Below are 18,961 nucleotides of genomic sequence, written 5' to 3'. Positions count from 1 at the left end.
TCGTATGTAATTTTTTAATAATGGACCTCACTCTTTTTCAAAGCGATTACGCGACGTTTACGCACTTCACAGCTGTATGTAGAATTACTCTTATTAAAAATACTAATTTTTTTTTATTCCACGTTCAAATTTTACATAATTGTGTATCATTTAGAGTAAATTTGTATGCGATTAAATTTGGAATTATTTCAGTTTATTATTCTTTAAGTGTATATGTTATTGCTACAAGAAAAATGATTATTTATGATTAATTATTTGTTGCGAAAATGACAATTTCTTATCAAAATGAGTCAATTAGTATTACGTCATTCTTTTTGAAAATAATTCGTCACAAATATTCGTATATAATATACATATATATATATATATATATATATATAAAAGCATTTTTTATGGTAAATAGATGTAATCGTGTTTGGACTTTCAAATCAAAGGCATAGATCATTTCTTCAGTGTGAACAAACATATTTGAAGGGACTCTACGAGCTTGCGTGGGCGAGTGTGGAAAGAAGAAAAATGCCCACTTACGTACGTTGAATTCTAGGACCAAATGACAAAAAGAGAAGAACAAGAAGAGGGGAGGAACTTGTATTCAGTTGGACTAAAGAGCATTATTCAATGCATTATTCGCAGTATGAACTATTAAAGAAACGCCATTGGACAAAATGGGGTGGAAAAAGACAGCCACAACGGCTTGTCCCTCTCCATCAATCTCCCTCGTGCCAATTGACAAATTCCAAAAATAGTTCACATCATTTCAGACCATATGTCACGGTAAGTTCAAGGGTTTCAAGTGACAAAGAGGGATACAAAAGATTCGATGTCCTTGATGATTAAGAATGGCACAAAAACAGATCCTGGCATTATCAAAGATTATTTACAATAGGGGTAGATTGCAATCCAACCTTCCTAATTTTTTTTTTAAAGAAGAGGATGATACCCGAATTTTATTGATTGCTCTCGCTTATGACGGAGGAATACCGATGTAACATGCTTGACACTTGAGATTTACAAATATTCAATAAAACCATCTCATGCATCAAAATTGGTTAAATAAAAAACCCCTATACAATAAACTAAACAAATAAACCAATCTAAGCATGCCTATTTTTCTTTTGCTAAAACAGTTAAATTCTAATGCTTGGAAGACCAATCTTGTCTAAACAAATCATGTCTTTTAACTTCCATGGTAAAGAATCAATTGTAGTAAATCTTCTATTAAGACCGTCCTCTCCCATACATGCAAGAAAATCTGCCGAACTATTCCCTTCTATGAATTGATGCTCAATGGTAAAATGAAGACCATGTAAAGCAATCATCAACTCATCCCAAAAATCCCATAGGTACCAAGTCGTGCACCTTTGATTTTGTAACCAACTAACCACAAGACTAGAGTCGCATTCGATTGTAACCTATGAGAAACCCATCTCTTTGCAAACTCCAACACCCACTATTAAGACTCATAGTTTCGCTTCATTATTAGTACCATGTCCAAAATGAGTAGAGAAAGCACTTATAAAATTCCCTTCATGGTCTCATAAAATACCCCCACCACCACAATTACCTAGATTATCACGACGGCTTCCATCCACATTTAATTTGATCCTACCCCGTACAGGTTTGTTCTAAAAAATGAGCCTCGGTCTTCTTTTTGGATGAGTAATAAAAGGCACCTCAAGTACTGCTTTAAGAATGGCCTCATCAGTAGACCATTTTTTAACCATAAGTGAAGAGAGTTTATGCATCCATACCTTCACCGCCACCCACACTCCCATTGCCGATTCCTGCACCCCCTCCATCCAAGCTTTGCATCTCCTAAGCCATAATCGCCAAGTGATGAGTGATGGTAACATGCCAATTAAGCTACCACGATGACTTTATTTTTTTGCATAAGAAAACCACAACCTTACCATCGCCCACCATGTTGATCCCTCCAAACTAGGAACACCAAATGCAATTGAGGCCAATGCCCACACCTGAGACGCAATGTTTCCTGACCGTAGCACATGTTCCACCGACTCTTATTCCCCTTCTAAATAGCAGTCACATCGAGATGCAATTGGAATGCCCAATGCTTGGACTCGAGTATCAACCGCTAGTGCACCAAACTTGGCTTTTCACATACAAATGGATATTTTCTTAGGCAACACGAATGCCAAATCCAATCCATACCTGGCTGCTCAGCTCCCTTTATGCGAATTAGATCCCAAGCACTTTTTGACGAAAATGTTCCATCAACTTCTGGCTTCCAGACCGTTATATCCTCTCCTTTTTTGCCGGCGACTATTTCTTGCATAATCGTCCCAAGAACCATCAACCCAAACATCTTTAATTTTGAGCCCCTCACCTCTCAACTCAGAACTACTGCATAATGGTCCACTCTTTAGCCATTTATCATACCAGAAAGATGAGCCGCCGTTCTTAACTTTCACTTGAACATTGTCAACCGCATCTAGTAGCACACGAAGAATAGCTTTCCAAAAACAGGAAGCAGTATTTCTGGGTTCGACAATCAACACATGGTCCTGTTTGCCATATTTAGCTCGGAAGAACTTAGTCCACAAATTATCCACCGTCAAAAGTCTCCAAGCAAATTTCATGTGTAAGGATCGTTGTACGTCCGAAAAGGTTCTAAGCCCTAGGCCACCCTCTTTGACAGGTTTGCATAAACAGTCCCAGGCGCACCGTTTCCTCTTTGGTTTACCTCTAATCTCTCCCCAAAGAAACTTAGACAAGACAATATTGATTTTTTTGAAGACCACCATAGGCACATGGAGCACGGCCAAGAGATGAGTAGCCATGCTAGAGAGAACATGCTTCAAAAGAACAAGCTAAGCACCTTGAGAAAGCAACCTTAATTTCCAGCCGGCCACTTTGTTTCAAATCTTTGTTATTAGAGGCTCTAAATCTTGGGAGGTTAGTCGGCCTGACACTAGGGGAACTCCCAAATACGTCACTGTAAATTTCCCCTCCACAAACCCCGTCAATCTCATTAAACTCCGCCGTCTAGAGATATCAATTTCTTCGAAAAAAAAAGTCAACTTGTCTTTATTTATTAACTGGTCTGACCATTTCTCATAAATTCCCAAAACATTACCAAGTCTCCGCATTGAGCTCTTTCCACCATTTACAAACACCAGGAGATCGTCGACATAGAGTAGGTGGGATACCAGTAGAGCACCCAATGGATGTGAGAAGCAACGTATTCGACCTTCCTCAAAATTTTTACGTAGAAGTCTTGATAATACTTCTTCCATAAGGATAAATAAATAAGGCGACAAAGGATCACCTTGCCTTAATCCCCAGGAAGGTTAAAAAAACCTTTATACATCTCATTCATCATTATAGAAAACCATGGTGTTGTCATGTAGCTCATCACCAACCTGCAAAAATGAGAAGTAAAATCGAACCTGTCCAAAACCCGCGCCAAAAAAGACCAGTCAATGCGATCATGTGCTTTGGTCATATCAATCTTCAACATAACATTTCTGCCCTTCACTTTCTTGTTTAAAGATTGCACTAATTCTTGGGCTAAAGTAATGTTATAAAAAATACTTCATCCCGGTATGAAGGCTCCTTGTTTAGGCGAAATCAAACGGGGTAGTAACCGAGTCATACATTGAGCCAGTATCTTAGAAAAAATTTTATACACCACAAAATAAAGATTGATTGGTCTGAACTTGTCAAAGCTCTTCGGTTCCTCAACTTTATGGATCAAAATAATGTAGGAAGATGTATAAAAAAGAGGCAAAGGAGTACCCAAGAAAAAATCCACAACAGCCTCCACCACATCCTCCTAAATAAAATCCCAACAATATAAATAAAAAGCTGACCCAAACCCATCAAGACTCGGTGCACTCTCCTTAGGAATTGATTTCAAAGCAACCTGAAGCTCTTCAACAATTGGTGCATGGACTAGTTTGAGATTTTCGGCCATAGAAATTTCTTCAGCCAACAACTCGGTTAAATCTTCTTGTACAACAGAATTTGGTGACGTGAGAAAGTCCTGGAAATAACTTGAAGCAGCCTCATGAACCTGCTCCGGCGTCTCCAGTACACTGCCATCTTGAAGAACCAACCTCCCTCCCTTTTGTTTGGGTTAACAGCCTTAACTTTTCACAAATAAGTTCTAGGTGAGAGAAGTTGTTGCGTACACTTTAGCTTTCAGGTGAATAAGTTTTCCAAATGAAAAATCCTTGAAAAGCCAACTACTGGTTCAATTTTCCAGTCTGCAGTTTTCTCGCAGTACCAAATGTATAAAAAACTAGCCAACTCTACTTATTCTCCGAAAAAAATCAACTATATATTTAGTACTAGAAAGGTCGTTCACTAATATTTATTAGCACATTTTGATTCATGACATAATTTGTCATACACGTAACTCCATCTGAATTGTAGAAAATGTTTAGGTTAAAAAAACTGTAAACTCTCCCTTTTAGGGGTCAAATCAACAACCTATAATTTAGTCTCGAGATAAAGCCGAAAGTCAAGCCAAGAGATAAAGCTGAGAAGAGATAAGGTAAGTTGATTTAGACTCCTAAAAGGAAAAAGACTCTAACTTCTAAAAGGAAAGTATGAGACTCAATTACTCCAAGGAAATAAACCTCTATATAAAAAGGAGATCCAACAAATCTGACAAGCTCGACAACTTCTCTAGGCACAGACTCCACCATGCACAATAACTCCAAAGGATCTTCTCTCAAGGGAGGCATCGCCTTTAAACTCTAGAAACTCTAAATTTCTCCATTATATTGAGAGATATGTGAGGTCATGAGATATATGTAAAATACCTATCATAGTGGATTTTGCCTCAAACAACCAGTGGACGCAGGCATTATGCTGAACTACGCAAATCTTTGTGTCTCTCTATTTATTTTTATATGTTTATTTATTCTTTATTTCATGAATGAACGTGAAGAACACTATATCGAAGATAGAATCACCATCATGGGCCGGGGATGATTCTTTCCTCGCTTCCAGTCTGTTGTGCAAATTAAGGCATTGACATTCCCATTTTTTGAAACTTTGGGAACAAGCCTTCAAGCTTCACAACCGCCTTGCGTGGGTTACCTTCAGGAGCGAGTCGATAGGCTCAACAACTGCCTAAGATGTACCTAAGGGGTTGACGGGCTCTCTGATCACTTAGTGCGAGTTACTACCAACAAACACCAACAGCAAAACGGGAACACCAACAACAATTTACACCAAGGAGCAAAAAGTCCGCTACCACCAACAATAGTAAAAACGATCATGAAAATACACTCTTTGTTGAAAATAAATGGTCACATGCAACCAATAAAGTCCATTACTACCAACAACAACAAAAACCAATCATGGAAATATGCACTATTTACTGACAATAAATAGTCTTTCAGGCAAACATTCACACAAATAAACGAACTCAAAGCTGAGCTCCACGCTCGCACTTAATGCAGTCGAGTACATCTCCCTCTAAATTTGTGACGCTCGCACCTAATGCAGTTGAGTACATCTCCCGCTGAAGCCGAGCTTCGCTTTCGCACCTAGCACGGTCGAGCACATCTCTCGCTTATCTCTCCAAGCTGATCTCTTTATTGCTTGGCACGAAACAAACAAAAAGCCAGGGACCAATTTTTGAAGTTTATTTTTTTTGCATATTATTGACTTGAAGATTCTTAAGGCCTCATTGTTGTGAGCAAATCAACCTTAAGAATTGCAGGCATTTGTTTGGGGTTAAATCAACAGACTATAATTTAGCATCGAGATAAAGCCGAAAATCAAACCAAGAGATAAGACTAAGAAGATATAAGGTAAGTTGACTCAGACTCCTGAAAGGAAAGAGACTCAAACTTCTTAAAGGAAATGAGTTCACAAGGCAAGTGTGACTCAATCACTCCAAAGAAATATACCCCTGTATAAAGAGGAGATCCCCACAAATTTGACAAGCTCAACAACTTCTCTAGGCACAGACTCCACCATGCACAATGACTTCGAATGATCTTCTCTTAAGGGAGGCACCATCTTCAACCTCCAAAATCTTAAATTTCTCCACTTTATTGAGAGATATGTGAGGACATGTAAAATCATCTATCATAGTGGATTTTACCCCAAGCAACCCGTTGACGTGCATTACACCGAACCATGTAAATCTTTGTGTCTCTCTCTATTCATTTTTATATGTTTATTTATTATTCATTTCATGGATGAACGAGAAGAACACCGTATCGAAGCTCAAATTACCATTGTGGGCCGGGAATGATTCTTCCCTCCCTTCTAGTCTGTTGTATAAATTAAGGCATTAACACTCCCATTTTTTGAAACTTACAAATATAAATAACACAAGGAATTTTGGCATTCTGGCCAACTTTTCATGTTCATGTGTACAAAGTTTTGTCTCAAAATTATCAACTATCCACCTATTATGTAAAAACAATCTTTTAGTAGTCTCTCTTTGTATGTTTGCATTCATTTGTACTTAGGCCCAGTGCCAAGGCAACAATATGTGTACAACTTCACCATCATGGCTAGATGGGCACACTATGGTGGCATGAACACATACGTAGGCCCAGTGCCAACCACAGTCCATGGAGCTTTGTGTTGGGTTATGGAGTATGGTTGTTTTTGAGCTGAGAAGACGTCAAGCCAAGTGTTCGCTCAACTTTTGCTCGACAAGGCGTTTGATTAAAGGTCAAGCAGTGAGATACCTCGAGGTACGCTTGAAAGTTGGCTTGAGCAAAGCTTAGGTAGAGAGTTTGCTCGAGACTCGCTTAGTGGTCGACTTGAGCGAATGTTGGACGGAATATTTGCTCGAGGTGCACTCGACACACCGCTTAAGTGAATAACTGAATGTTACAGCATTAGGGTTTCCTGGCACTGTTTTCTATATATATATGTAATGTTTTATTCATTTGATGAATGAGATTGAACAGAGAGAGGCAAGAGGTGTGTATAGCATATTCTTGAGAGAGAAGGAAGCCCTAGAGAGAGAGTTGAGATTTGTGTGAGTAAAGTGAAGCACTTGTAACTCACTGTGTGTTTGTAATCTAGGCCTCATTTGGAATAAAATTTCCTGCAACTCTGTAGATTTGGGCGCGTTGTTGAACCATAATAATTCTATGCGTCGTGTGTGTGTGCTTGATTCCTGTATTTTCGTAGTTATTTCACTGTCTGTCTCATTATCGTTGTGTGTGGGTGTAGTGTTTGCACAAAACTTTGGTCATCCTGCCCAAATGTGGAGTTCCTTATAATCCTTTTCTCACACCCAACAAAGAAGTGGTTGTTGTCTTGAGTGAGTTCCAAACCTATTTTCTACTCTCTCAAAATGTCCTCGATCAAGATTTATTGCAATTTTCTGATCCAAATATTTCGTACAATTTAGAGAGAAATAGATATAATATGTGTGAAAGGGGAATTCCCCTTGACGGGGTGAGTGAAGGCCCTGGGCCTTCCTAGGAGGTGTGCGGCCCGACTCCGCAAGGATAATAAGAGAAGACTTAGGCCCAGCCTGTGGGGTATGTGTCAGGAAGGAGAAGGCAGTCAAAGCGACCACGCATATCATTGCCTGCAGGAGGTCACACTGCGTTGATGGTACGGGTACATCCACAACCAACAAAAGCGGCAGGAGCCATGCCCTGGATAAGGAGTTTTGGATAGTGGACGCACTTTCTCAACCCGATGCGAAGTGCAGACAAGAGGAAGGACACACCCACACTTAAAGTGATGACATGGCCACTGAGGAGACAGGTAGTCGCCCTGCCATGAACATGGTGTTTAGTACAGCCTGCAGACAACCTAGCCATAGTAAGGAGGGACCACCTCAACTGAGTATATAAACCTATTTCCAGGCTTAGGTAAGAGGATCTTTTTGGACTCTCTCTTATTCTTCTGCTCCCTCGTTCCTTTTTCCTATCATCGCACTCAACACTAATTTTGGCATCGGAGGTGTCGCACACACCCCTCGAGCCCTAACAGCTATTGTTCTGTAAGGCACCACCAAGGGAGGCCTAGGAACGTGGCGGGTACAAAACACCCCGTCAACAGTGGCGCCTTCTATGGGATACCTATAGAAAAATGTGTCATTTGTATGCCGGTCACGACACATTCACAAGCCACTCGTGGACAAGAGGAATCCTCAGGAAGCATGGAAGTAAGGTTCATTGAAATGGAAGAGGTGGTCAAGATACTAACGATGGAAGTGGAGAGGCTTCGGCAAGAGAAAGAGACCTTAAGGAAGGGACACATCGGAGTCGCGGGGACGCTAAACCAAGCCAAAATGAGCACATGAAATCACAAAACACAGTAGGAATGGATGCGGTTGAAGAAGACAAAAGATGCACCACGAGTTGGGTGGAATCATGGACAAGTATGAAGCAATGGACAAAAAGATGGGCGCGTCATGGGGGTCATGGCGACGCCTGTCCCGCCCAAATTCAAAGTCCCTCAAATTGACATACGAGTCTAAGTCTCCACTTGAGCACCTAGAAACTTTTAAGGCTCACATGACCCTCCACGGGCTCCCTGGGGAGATCGCATGCTGAGCCTTCCCACTAACGCTAAAGGATGCGACAAAGGGATGGTTTGGCACACTGCCCCCGGGATCAATCGATGGTTTCAGAGAGCTGAACCACCTACTCTTGACACAGTTCATGGCAAATAGAAATAGGAAATGACCAACAACATACCTCCTGTTCGTCAAGCAGTGGGATGATGAAAACCTGAAAGTGTACCAATCTTGGTTCAATAGGGAACGAATGATGATGAACGACCAAGATGAAAAGATCACCTTGGCTGCCCTCTTGGGAGGTATGTGGCCCTGAAACTTGTTTATAACAAAGCTAACAAGGAAGACCCCCACGTCATTGCGTGAGTTCATGGACCTTAACAACACTTAGGAAAATTGAGTTAGAACAAGTTGACTAGAAGACCAGTGGGTCCAGCCGAGGAAAGGCCCTTGAGAGTCCAAAGAAAGCATAATACAAGGCAAGGCAGGGCGAGAACCCGTCGGCTAAAAAAAAAGGCCTGAGACGGACCCACGCTAGCTTGGTCATATAGGAGGAGAACCAGACGACATCGCGGAAGGTTGATCAGCGGGACCAAAGAGATCGTCGCTTATGCACATGCCACCAATCGGATTGACACCATACCGAGGAATGTCATACCCTAAAATGGAGGATGGAGGAATTGGAACAATTGGTGGCCCAACAACCCATGAAAGACAGACGAAAAACTGACCGCGTAAGAAAACACGCGTGGACTCGTTGGAGTGAAACCCTCAAGAATAGAAGAGGCAAGGCCATAGCCCCGGGGAGCCCACCCCACTGCATGCCGACATGCCATGATAGCCCCCTGGGATACGCCGAGGGTGGCCCCACCTCGTTCGCAAGGAAAGTCCATGCCCGTAGAGCCCGACATGAAAAAGTGTTCACAGTAGATAAGCCCCGAAATAAACAGCGAAGATGCTCTGATGTGGCCGTCATCACATTCGATGAGGAAGACAGTGAAGGATTGCTCCGACCCCACGAAGACACACTCGTCATGACCATGCTAGTCACCAACTTCACAACATGAAGGATTCTGATAGACAATGTCAGCTCGGCCGACATCCTGATCTGGGTTGCGTTCGTCAAGATGGGAATTGACCCCAGTTGCCTATGCACAACCCCCATGCCTTTGAAAGGGTTCATAGGAGACATAATCCGGCTGGTAAGAGCCATCACCCTACCAGTGCTAGCCGGGAAGGCCCTCAAGTCTATCGCAATAGTGAATGACTTCCTAGTGGTAGAAGCCCTATCGTCGTACAATGTGATCTTAGAGCGCCCCACTTTAAACAACATGAAGGCAATAACGTCGACTTACCACTTGAAAATGAAGTTCCCCATGGGAGTTGGGGTTGACGAGATCAAGGGAGAACAAACGCTAGCTCAAGAATGCTATGTACAAGACCTGAAAGCTGGAGGCGGCGACGTAAAAGCCCTCGAAGAACTGACTAACGGCGGGGGCCCTTCACTGCTGCCCTAGATGAAGAGGTCTGGGATGAGCAAACAATTTGACAGGAAGAGCCAAAAGAACCCCTGGAACTGCCCCTATCTATCCTGAGAAACCCAACCACACTGTGAGGATCGACACCAAAAAGGACGCCACAATGAGGCAATCCGTGATGTGTTCGCTTGGAGTTACAATGAAATGTTTGGCACTGACAATGCAATCATTGAACACCGCCTTTTAGTGAGTCCAGAAGCAAAGAAAGTCCGGTAGAAGCGCAGGAGTTTTACCGCGAAAAAGGTGGCCGCCATAGCTGAGAAAGTTGATCGTCTTATGGGTGTTGGATTCATCTGGGAAGCACAGTATCCTGAGTGGTTGTCGAACATAGTACTGGTAAAAAAATTGAGTGGCAAATGGAGAATGTGCATTGACTTGATTGACTTAAACAAGGCATGTCCCAAGGCTAGCTTCTCCCTTCCCCGCATTGACCTAATCATCGGCTCTACTGTAGGTCACTGTTTGCTAAGTTTCATGGATGCCTACTCAACATACAATCAAATCCGAATGAATCTTGAGGATGATGAGAAGACAACATTCATCGTGGACTGGGGGCTCTATTACTACCTGGCCATGTCCTTCGGGATGAAAAAAAAGAGGGAGCAACATATCAACACCTGGTCAATCGGATATTCAAGAGGCAAATAGGTCGTAACATGGAGGTTTATGCTAATGACTTGCTAGTCAAAAGCAAGGAACCTGAGTGCCACTTGGATGACTTGTGAGAAACCTTTGCAGTCCTTCGACGATACAGAATGAAACTTAACTTGCTGAAGTGTGCATTTGGAGTGGAATTAGGCAAGTTCTTGGGTTTTATGGTCTCCGAGAGTGAAATTGAAGCCAACCCGGAGAAGGTTGAAGCCATACTGAACATGCACCCTTTGCGAAGTATTAACGGCGCCTAGAAGCTGGCGAGGCGGATAGCCACCCTCAATCAATTCATTTCTCGATCAATAGATAAGTGCTTGTCATTCTTCAAAGTCATGTGGAAAGCTCAAGATTGGAACCCCGACTGCGAACAAGCGTTCAAACTATTGAAGAAATATCTGGCTCATCCTCCACTCCTCAATCAGGCAAAGGTAGGAGAAAACTTGATGGTGTACCTGTCGGTGTCTCCTCACGCTGTTTCGACAGTCTTGGTCCTGGATAAAGAAGGATGCCAAAGCCTGTATACTATACCAACTGGGCATTTCGAGGAGAATAAGCTAGGTATCCCCAGATGGAGATGATGGCCTTTACATTAGTGATCATGGCATGACGATTGAGACCGTACTTCCAAGCCCACCTAATAAAAGTACTAATTAACACCCCCTCAAGAAGGTGCTGCAAAGGCCCGATGCCTCTGAGTCATCGAGCTAAGTCAGTTTAACATAGAGTACCTCCCCCGCATGACGATAAAAGGGCAGGTGTTGGTTGATTTTTTGGTAGAGTTTGTTGACTTTTTAGAAGACATCCCCGTCGCACCCACAAGAAAGCCCTAAAAAGTCTTCGTAGTTGGCTCGTCCTGCCGGGCTGGAGTGGGAGTGGGAGTACACATCACCACAGAGTCCTGGAAGGAGCACGACTACTCGATCAAGTTCGCATTCAAGACCACCAACAATGAAACAAAGTATGAAGCACTATTAGCCGGACTGACTATAACTGAGACATTGGGAGCAGTGGAGATCAAAGTAAAGGCCGACTCCCAGGTGGTAGTCAATCAAGTGCTAGGTGAACTTGCCACAAAAGGCGAGATGCTGAAAAAGTACCTACAGTTGGTATGGGAAAGCGGGACTCCTTTCATTACTTCTGCATTCAGCAGATACCATTGGAAGAAAACCAAAGGGCTGACAAATTGGTGCGGGTTGCGTCGGGACAGGAAAAAAGTACATCGAACCAACGAAGTACCAGACGATAAGTGTGAAGCTCGGAAGGTCAGAAATAGGGTGGCACAGTTCACCCTTGTTGGCAGAATCCTATACAAGTGGGGTTTCTCGGAAACTCTCCTCCAATGTGTCTCGCCGGAGTAGACCCAATACATAATAGCAGAGATACATGAGGGAGTCAGTGGGAACCACTCTGGAGGAAGAGTTTTGGCAGGAAAGGTGATGAGGGTCGGGTACTATTGGCCTCACACTCTCAGAGACACGAAGAAGTTTGTTAAGAAGTGCTCAAAATGTCAAATGCATGCACCAGTACCTCACTGCCCACCAGAAGAACTGATATCAATCACGTCGCCATTGCCTTTCCCATAGTGGGGAGTGGACTTGGTCAGCCCACTACTCTCAAGTAAAGGAGGAGTGAAGTTTGTAGTCGTCGCTGTAGATTATTTCACGAAGTGGGTAGAAGCGAGAACTCTAGCAACAATAACCATGGGTGCTATCACAAAGTTCATGCGGAAATCTGTAGTTTGCTAGTTTGGCAACCCAACGAGCCTCATCTCGGACAATGGATGACAGTCTGATTCTCGCCACTACTATGATTGGTGTACGGAATTGGGAATAAAATTCAAATACTGTTCCTTGTGCCTCCCAATATCTAACGGACAAGTTGAGGCGACCAACAAGACTACTGGGAATCCTAAAGAAGAAACTGATGGAAAAAAGTAGGACCTGGGCAAAATAATTGTCGGGGGTCTTGTGTGAGTATCGAACCACTGTCAGAACACCCATAGAAGAAACGTCATTCGCCTTAACTTATGGAAGCGAGGCAGTGGTACCAACGAAGGTAGGGGTCCCGACCTATAGGGTTCAGCACTTCGATCTAAGTGCCTTGACTTGACTCTTTGACCCTCGCACACCAAGTCGAGTCCCTTGACTCCCCACGATGTAGAAGTCGGGATCAAGTCAAGGGACGTGATCCCCTTACTCGCATATAAGTGAAGGCCAGTTCCTAGACCTATCGCAGAGACGACGACCGGGCACCTAGAGTTAGAAACAAGACACCAAAGAAAACGAAGGGCTAACTATGAACAAGGTCGGTAACATTCCACACAAAAGTGAAAGTGTACAAGAGATGAAAAAAAAACACAACAAAAACATTCAAGAGCATGGGGGCGTGTCGCCAAAAACAGTGCATCACATCTTTTTTTTTGGGACTTGGCAAAACCGAGGGCTCGCCGGTCAGGCGGAAGGGAAGCTAGGTCAAGGCTCCTCAGGTCAATCCCAGGGTTCTGCAACAAATGGTCTCTCAACAGGTTGAGCCCCTCTTCTTTGTAAGCATAACCCCAGGCCATGTTACGGACTTCTTTGGCATTCGAAATCTACACCAACATATCTTTCAAGGACGCACGGGCATCTTCCCAACTGGATTTCTGAGCCTGAATCTACAAGTGGTTGGATCAGATTACGTCACAGGCCAAAGTCAACTCAGATTCAAGGGACCGGATACGAGCATCTCACTTTTTTACGATCTCCCTCTAGCGCGTCACGGACTTGGTCAGCTCCATATACCTGCCCTGCATCCAGTTAGACGACCTTACGTCTGAGCTATGTTGCTCGACCAATTTCTTGTTCTTGTCCTTGAGCGTGTCGCACAATAACCTTGATTCCTCCAGCTCCAACTTCCATTTGGCTAGCAAGTCCATAAACCAGTCTCGCTCGTCTTCAAGGAGCTTGGCCTCTAAATGGCTCTGGTCGGAAGCCTCCTGAGCCTTAAGCAGGTGATCCTTGAGAAAGGCGAGGTCTTGACGAAGCTTTGTTAACTCCCGATTTTGGTGCTAGCGACTGGCTTGTAGCTCCACCATGGCCTCCCTTTCACGTACTGCTTCCTCTGCCTCCCGATTCACCTTCCTGACCTTAAGGCGAGCAAGAATTACAAGGGACTGAAGCGCCCGGGCTTCCTCCTCGAGTTCCCCCCATTCCTCGACAATCATGGCAGCCAGAGGAGGAATGGCTGCATTACATGTGAGAAAAAGCTCCTTAATTTATCAGCCTCCCGCTTGATGGCCTCAGCCCTTGCCTTGTCGAAGCCTGGCCCAATCATCACGGGATCACTTCCACCAGCTTGTAAAGAAGGCGCAACGCCTCCCAATTGCCAAAGAGGTTCGACGAAAGGTTGGGTAGGGGAGCTAGAGGGACCAGCTCCACTAGAGCCACTTCTCGGGGGTCCCAAGGCCCCAGAAATGCATCCATGGTGGCCTCTATCTCCAGTGCGGGTCCCCTAGACCCAACGTCTCCTACCGTAGGGGCTTGCTCCTCCACGACAGAAGGCTCTTGTGACTCTCGCACAACCTCCAACTCAAGAATGGGATGTTGGGTGGCAGGCGACTCTTGCGTGGTCACACCCTCAAGCCCAAACCCGGGCACTTGATCAGCCACGATGACTTCGTCTACTATCCGGACCTTGACACTGCCTGCAAGAAGACACAGGCTCTTCCAAAATGGAAAATGAAAAAATATCCGACTCAGAATTTTGGCTAAAAGGCGGGGAGGGGATGGAGATATGTCATCACTAAGTTCTATCAACGACGGGCTGCTTGGGCTTTTACCCTCGCCTCGATGAACTAGATGCTCCACCACTGCGGCAAAAGTCATCGCCTCTGGAACTTCCACCTCAACTTGGGACTTTCAAACTGGTGAGCCAGCCATCTCCGGGATGTCCTCAAATGGCACGACTGGTTCATGAAACTCCTTCGGGGTGAGTTCAAAGAAGGTCGTCTTGAGATCAGCCTCTTCACGGCTAAGTTCCTTATCAAAATCTTGGTTGTTTGACAGAGTAAAACATGAGATTGCTGTCTATGATGGTGCTAGGGAACCGACGGTCGACGGCATTACAACTACGGAAGATGTGCTGCCCGCAAGGACCCTTGTCTCGGGGCAGACGGGAACTTCAACAGACTGGCCTAGCCCTGCGGTAGGGACCGATGGCCCCTCAAACTTAGTCCCACTGCTAGAAGCCTTCAAGGATTGTTTAGGACCTATATGGCGGGAAGACACCCTCTTAGCCCGAACTCAACTAGAGCCAACCTCGGGAATGCCATTGGGAGCTTCATGCTCAACGCAAGGCCTTCTCCCCTATCTTCGACCGCAGAAGGCTAGGAGGCCTCTTCTGACCCCAAGGTGCAAAGGACTCCCTCAGAAAATGCTGGCCCAATACATAAGAGTGATCATGTGTAAGAAGATGACGGGAAATGTTAGCATCGGTCAATAAAGCGTACGTCCAAACATCGTCGGGATGGTCTTTGACCCAGGCGTTAACAACCGCCAGCCAGGCCTCCACCTACTCGGACAAAGTGATAGAAATGTTCTTGTTATCTGGAACAACCGTCCAAACGGCAAACCGAAAATTCCTGAATGATTTCGCTATCAGGAAACTCCCAACCCAAGCCCGACACGAAAAAGAAGCGCCTGATCCAATCTTTGCTATGAGAAAAGCGCGACTCCAGGTGGGCGACACGTGTTTTACCCCGCGCCCGAAACCTGCACAAGTTGCCGTCGAGGCACAACACATTATGGGTAAAGAGATATTCCCTCGTGGTTAGATCAGGATACTCCTCGTTCACTGCTCCTAACGTCATACGATAAACCACACAACACGAAACCAAGATCTGCCAACCATTCGAATGGAGCTAAGATGGGGCCAACCAGAGATAATCTAGAACGTCACAAATGGGTTGGCAGAAAGGCAACCATAGCCTGTTCATAAACATCAAAGGGAAGACGACCACTTTCTTAGCAAAACCCTCAGAATCGATGACTCTAGAGCGAGGACCAAGAACCTTTAAAACCACTGAATCAAGGACGTCGTAAGTCCCCCTTAGTGAGCGGAGGTCCGTAGGAGAAGCCATCGAGGACCAACTGTGCAATTCAAAGAACGGCGAACTCCCACAAGTCTCAAGGGGCACTGAGCCCTTGAATCCTGCAGAAGGGCCTTCGATATGAACTAAGCAAGGTGTCTTTGGTGCGGGGCGTGAAGCATTTTTAGGGACCATTGACAGAGGAGGAAGGTGAGACAGAAACTCTGGAATGACACTTAAGTGGGGAAGAAAAATTGAAGGAAGAACAAGAAAAAAGATAAAAATGACGGGGAAATGGGGCTTAAATAGAGGATTGGCGCCGATTGGGCTTGCCCTGCATATGAGAAGGACATGAGCCACTAGAAGGAACCGTTGGGGATGAATCCCGAGATCTTTGCTGCACGCAATGATGAGAAAGTTGAACCATCGCAACACCCAGGGCACGACAAAGAAAGGCACAAGCGCCTTACAAACACGGATCAATCAATTGACAACAGTTTGGGCTCGTCAGATGCTTGGTACCCATGCGTGGGAAAATCTAACTGACACACACCTCGGGGGTTCCTCACACACGCTTCTTTGATCACATTTATGATAGGCAATGAACTAAAATCCCCATCACACGCGGGATTTACGGGATAACTAGAAGGGGAATTCCCCTTGGCGGGGTGAGTGAAGGCCCTGGGCCTTCCTAAGAGGTGTGTGGCCCAAATCCACATGGATATAAGAGAAGAGCCGGGCCTAGTCCACAGGGTACATGTTAGGAAGGAGAAGTTCGTCAGAGCGACCGCGCATATCACTACCTACAGGAGATCACACTGCGTTGATGGTACGAGAACATCCACAAGCGATAACAGAGGCAGGAGCCACGCCCTGGATATTGGGCGTAGTAACCTGACTAGTTCGGTTTGATTTTGGATATATTTTAGAACCGAACCGATTTATACCGGTTTTGAGATTTAAAGAACCGAACCGCACCGGTTACACCCCTAAACTGGTACTTCCGATTTTACCGATTTCGGTCCGATTCGGTCCCATTTTTCTTGTATATTATATAGTATATATAATATAGTATATTATAATATATAATAATATATTTTATTATATTCTAATATATATTATAATTGTATTATAGACTATAGTGATATATTATAGTATATTATAATATATAGTGATATAATATTAGTATAACTATTAATACAATAGACTATAGTGATATAGGATTTTAAAATTTTACATTATATTAATTAGTAATTTATTATATAATACAAAATTATTTTATATATTATATATAAAAACCATATATAATATAAAAAGCTATATAAAAAATATTTTATACAATATAAAAAATTAAATATATATATATATGGATTGGTCCGGTCCGGTGTTAGAAAAAGAAAAATCAGAACTGAACGGATTTTGACCGGTTTTGAGAAAAATAAAATCGGTACCGGACTGAACCAAACTTGGTACCGGACCAAACCCACCGGTTCGATTTATCGGTTCACCAGTTTTTTTTTTCACCCCTAATTGGGCGCACTTCCTCCACCTGACGCAAAGTGCAGAAGAGAGGAAGGACATACTAGCATTTAAAGCGATGGTGTGGCCACTGAGGAGACAGGTAGTCACCCTGCCAGGAACGTGGTGTTCAATACGGCCTGCAAACAACTCGGCCATAGTAAGGAGGGGATCACCTCAACTGAGTATATAAACCTATCTCCAGGCTTAGTTAAACGGATCTCTTTGGACTCTCTTCTTCTTCTGCTTCCTCATATCTTTTTCCTATCATCGCATTCAACACTAGCTTCAGCATCAGAGATGTCGCACACACCCCCCGAGCCTTAACTACTGTTGTTTCGCAGGCACCACCAAGATAGGCGAGGAACGTGGCAGGTACCAAACATGCTGTCAAAAATGTGGACTCAATTGTATTAAATGTTAGAACGCATATTGCTTGTTGGTAGTATTTAATGCAATTAAGCACTCCACATGTTGTATCTACTCTATCTAAATAGTAAACAGTGATTGAATTAGAAAATTGTAGGAAATCTCAATCTCGTGTTACGTCAACATAATTCTCTAATTTCAATTTGTTTTTTCAACTGTAGGTGAACGGTGGAAATCAGATCATGTGGAACTAGTTGTCACTGATGAAGCTTTAAAATCTGGCTTGGCCCCTAATGTCTCTGATGCTCACACCATTAATGTCATCCAGGACCTCTCTCAAGTTGCCCTTCAAGGCTTCAAAGGCTAAAAGACCCGTGCTATAAATAGCACATACTACCTAACACAAATCTTGGCAAGACATATAACATGATACAATCATCAATGCTGCAATTAATGAAAAGCTTTTCTTCAAGATTAATGCTGGCCACCAAGACCAACTCACTGTCGTTGAGGTTGATGTTGTGTACATAAAACCCTTGAAAACCGACAGTACCATTCTCATTGCACCAGGACAGACCACAGACGCCCTGCTAATCACTCATCTTGGAGCCGGGAATTACCTGGTTGTAGCATCACCTTTCATGGAATTACATGGTTGTAGCACCACCTTTCATGGACGCACCCATTGCTACGGACAACACCACCGCCATTGCCACATTACACTATTCAGGCAGTAGTAGTAATCTAACCTCTACCGCCACAATTCTCACCGCCTGGCCACCTCCCCAAAATGCCATCCTAATCGCTGCAAACTTCATCAGCTCCCTCCGAAGCTTGAGCTCGAAGATGTATCGCGCCCAAGTCCCTTCAAAGACTGATCATCTTGGCGTAAACCATTGCTCTACTTGCGTGAATGGCAGCCTTACGTGTGGTGCCAGATAGCAACAATGGTACGCTTGAGATGCCCTCCATCTCACTACTTCAAGCTCATTTCTTCAACATAAGTGGAGTTTTCACGAATGATTTCTCTGGCAACCCTCCAATGAAGTATAACTATACTGGTACGTACGTAGCCCACGAACCTCCAGATCATCGACCATGACTTGGACTAGGCTTTACTTTCTTGCAACTCAACCGTACAATAATTAGTCTTGCAAGAAACTGGCAATGATGATAATCCCGAAAATCATGTTGGGGAAGCTAGTTGTTAAAAACCATAAGAAAAAATAAAGCGAAAAATGAAATCAAACTGTTAAGAATATCATAAAAATAATAAGTCTATCTCTTCCAATTAGTTTAAATTTTTAAGACAAGTTATGATTTCACATGGTATCAGAGTAG

General features: G+C 43.8%; 1 pseudogene; it reads left to right on the top strand.

Moving 5' to 3' along the window:
* The first annotated feature begins 6,563 nt into the window (after positions 1-6,563).
* Positions 6,564-18,732, top strand: LOC121240762 (annotated as a pseudogene).
* Positions 18,733-18,961: the final 229 nt, after the last annotated feature.

Source organism: Juglans microcarpa x Juglans regia, chromosome 7S (genome assembly GCF_004785595.1).
Source record: "Juglans microcarpa x Juglans regia isolate MS1-56 chromosome 7S, Jm3101_v1.0, whole genome shotgun sequence".
In the NCBI taxonomy this organism is placed as follows: domain Eukaryota; kingdom Viridiplantae; phylum Streptophyta; class Magnoliopsida; order Fagales; family Juglandaceae; genus Juglans; species Juglans microcarpa x Juglans regia.
Note: the sequence above shows the minus strand (reverse complement) of the source record. Positions and strands in the feature narration are given on the sequence as shown.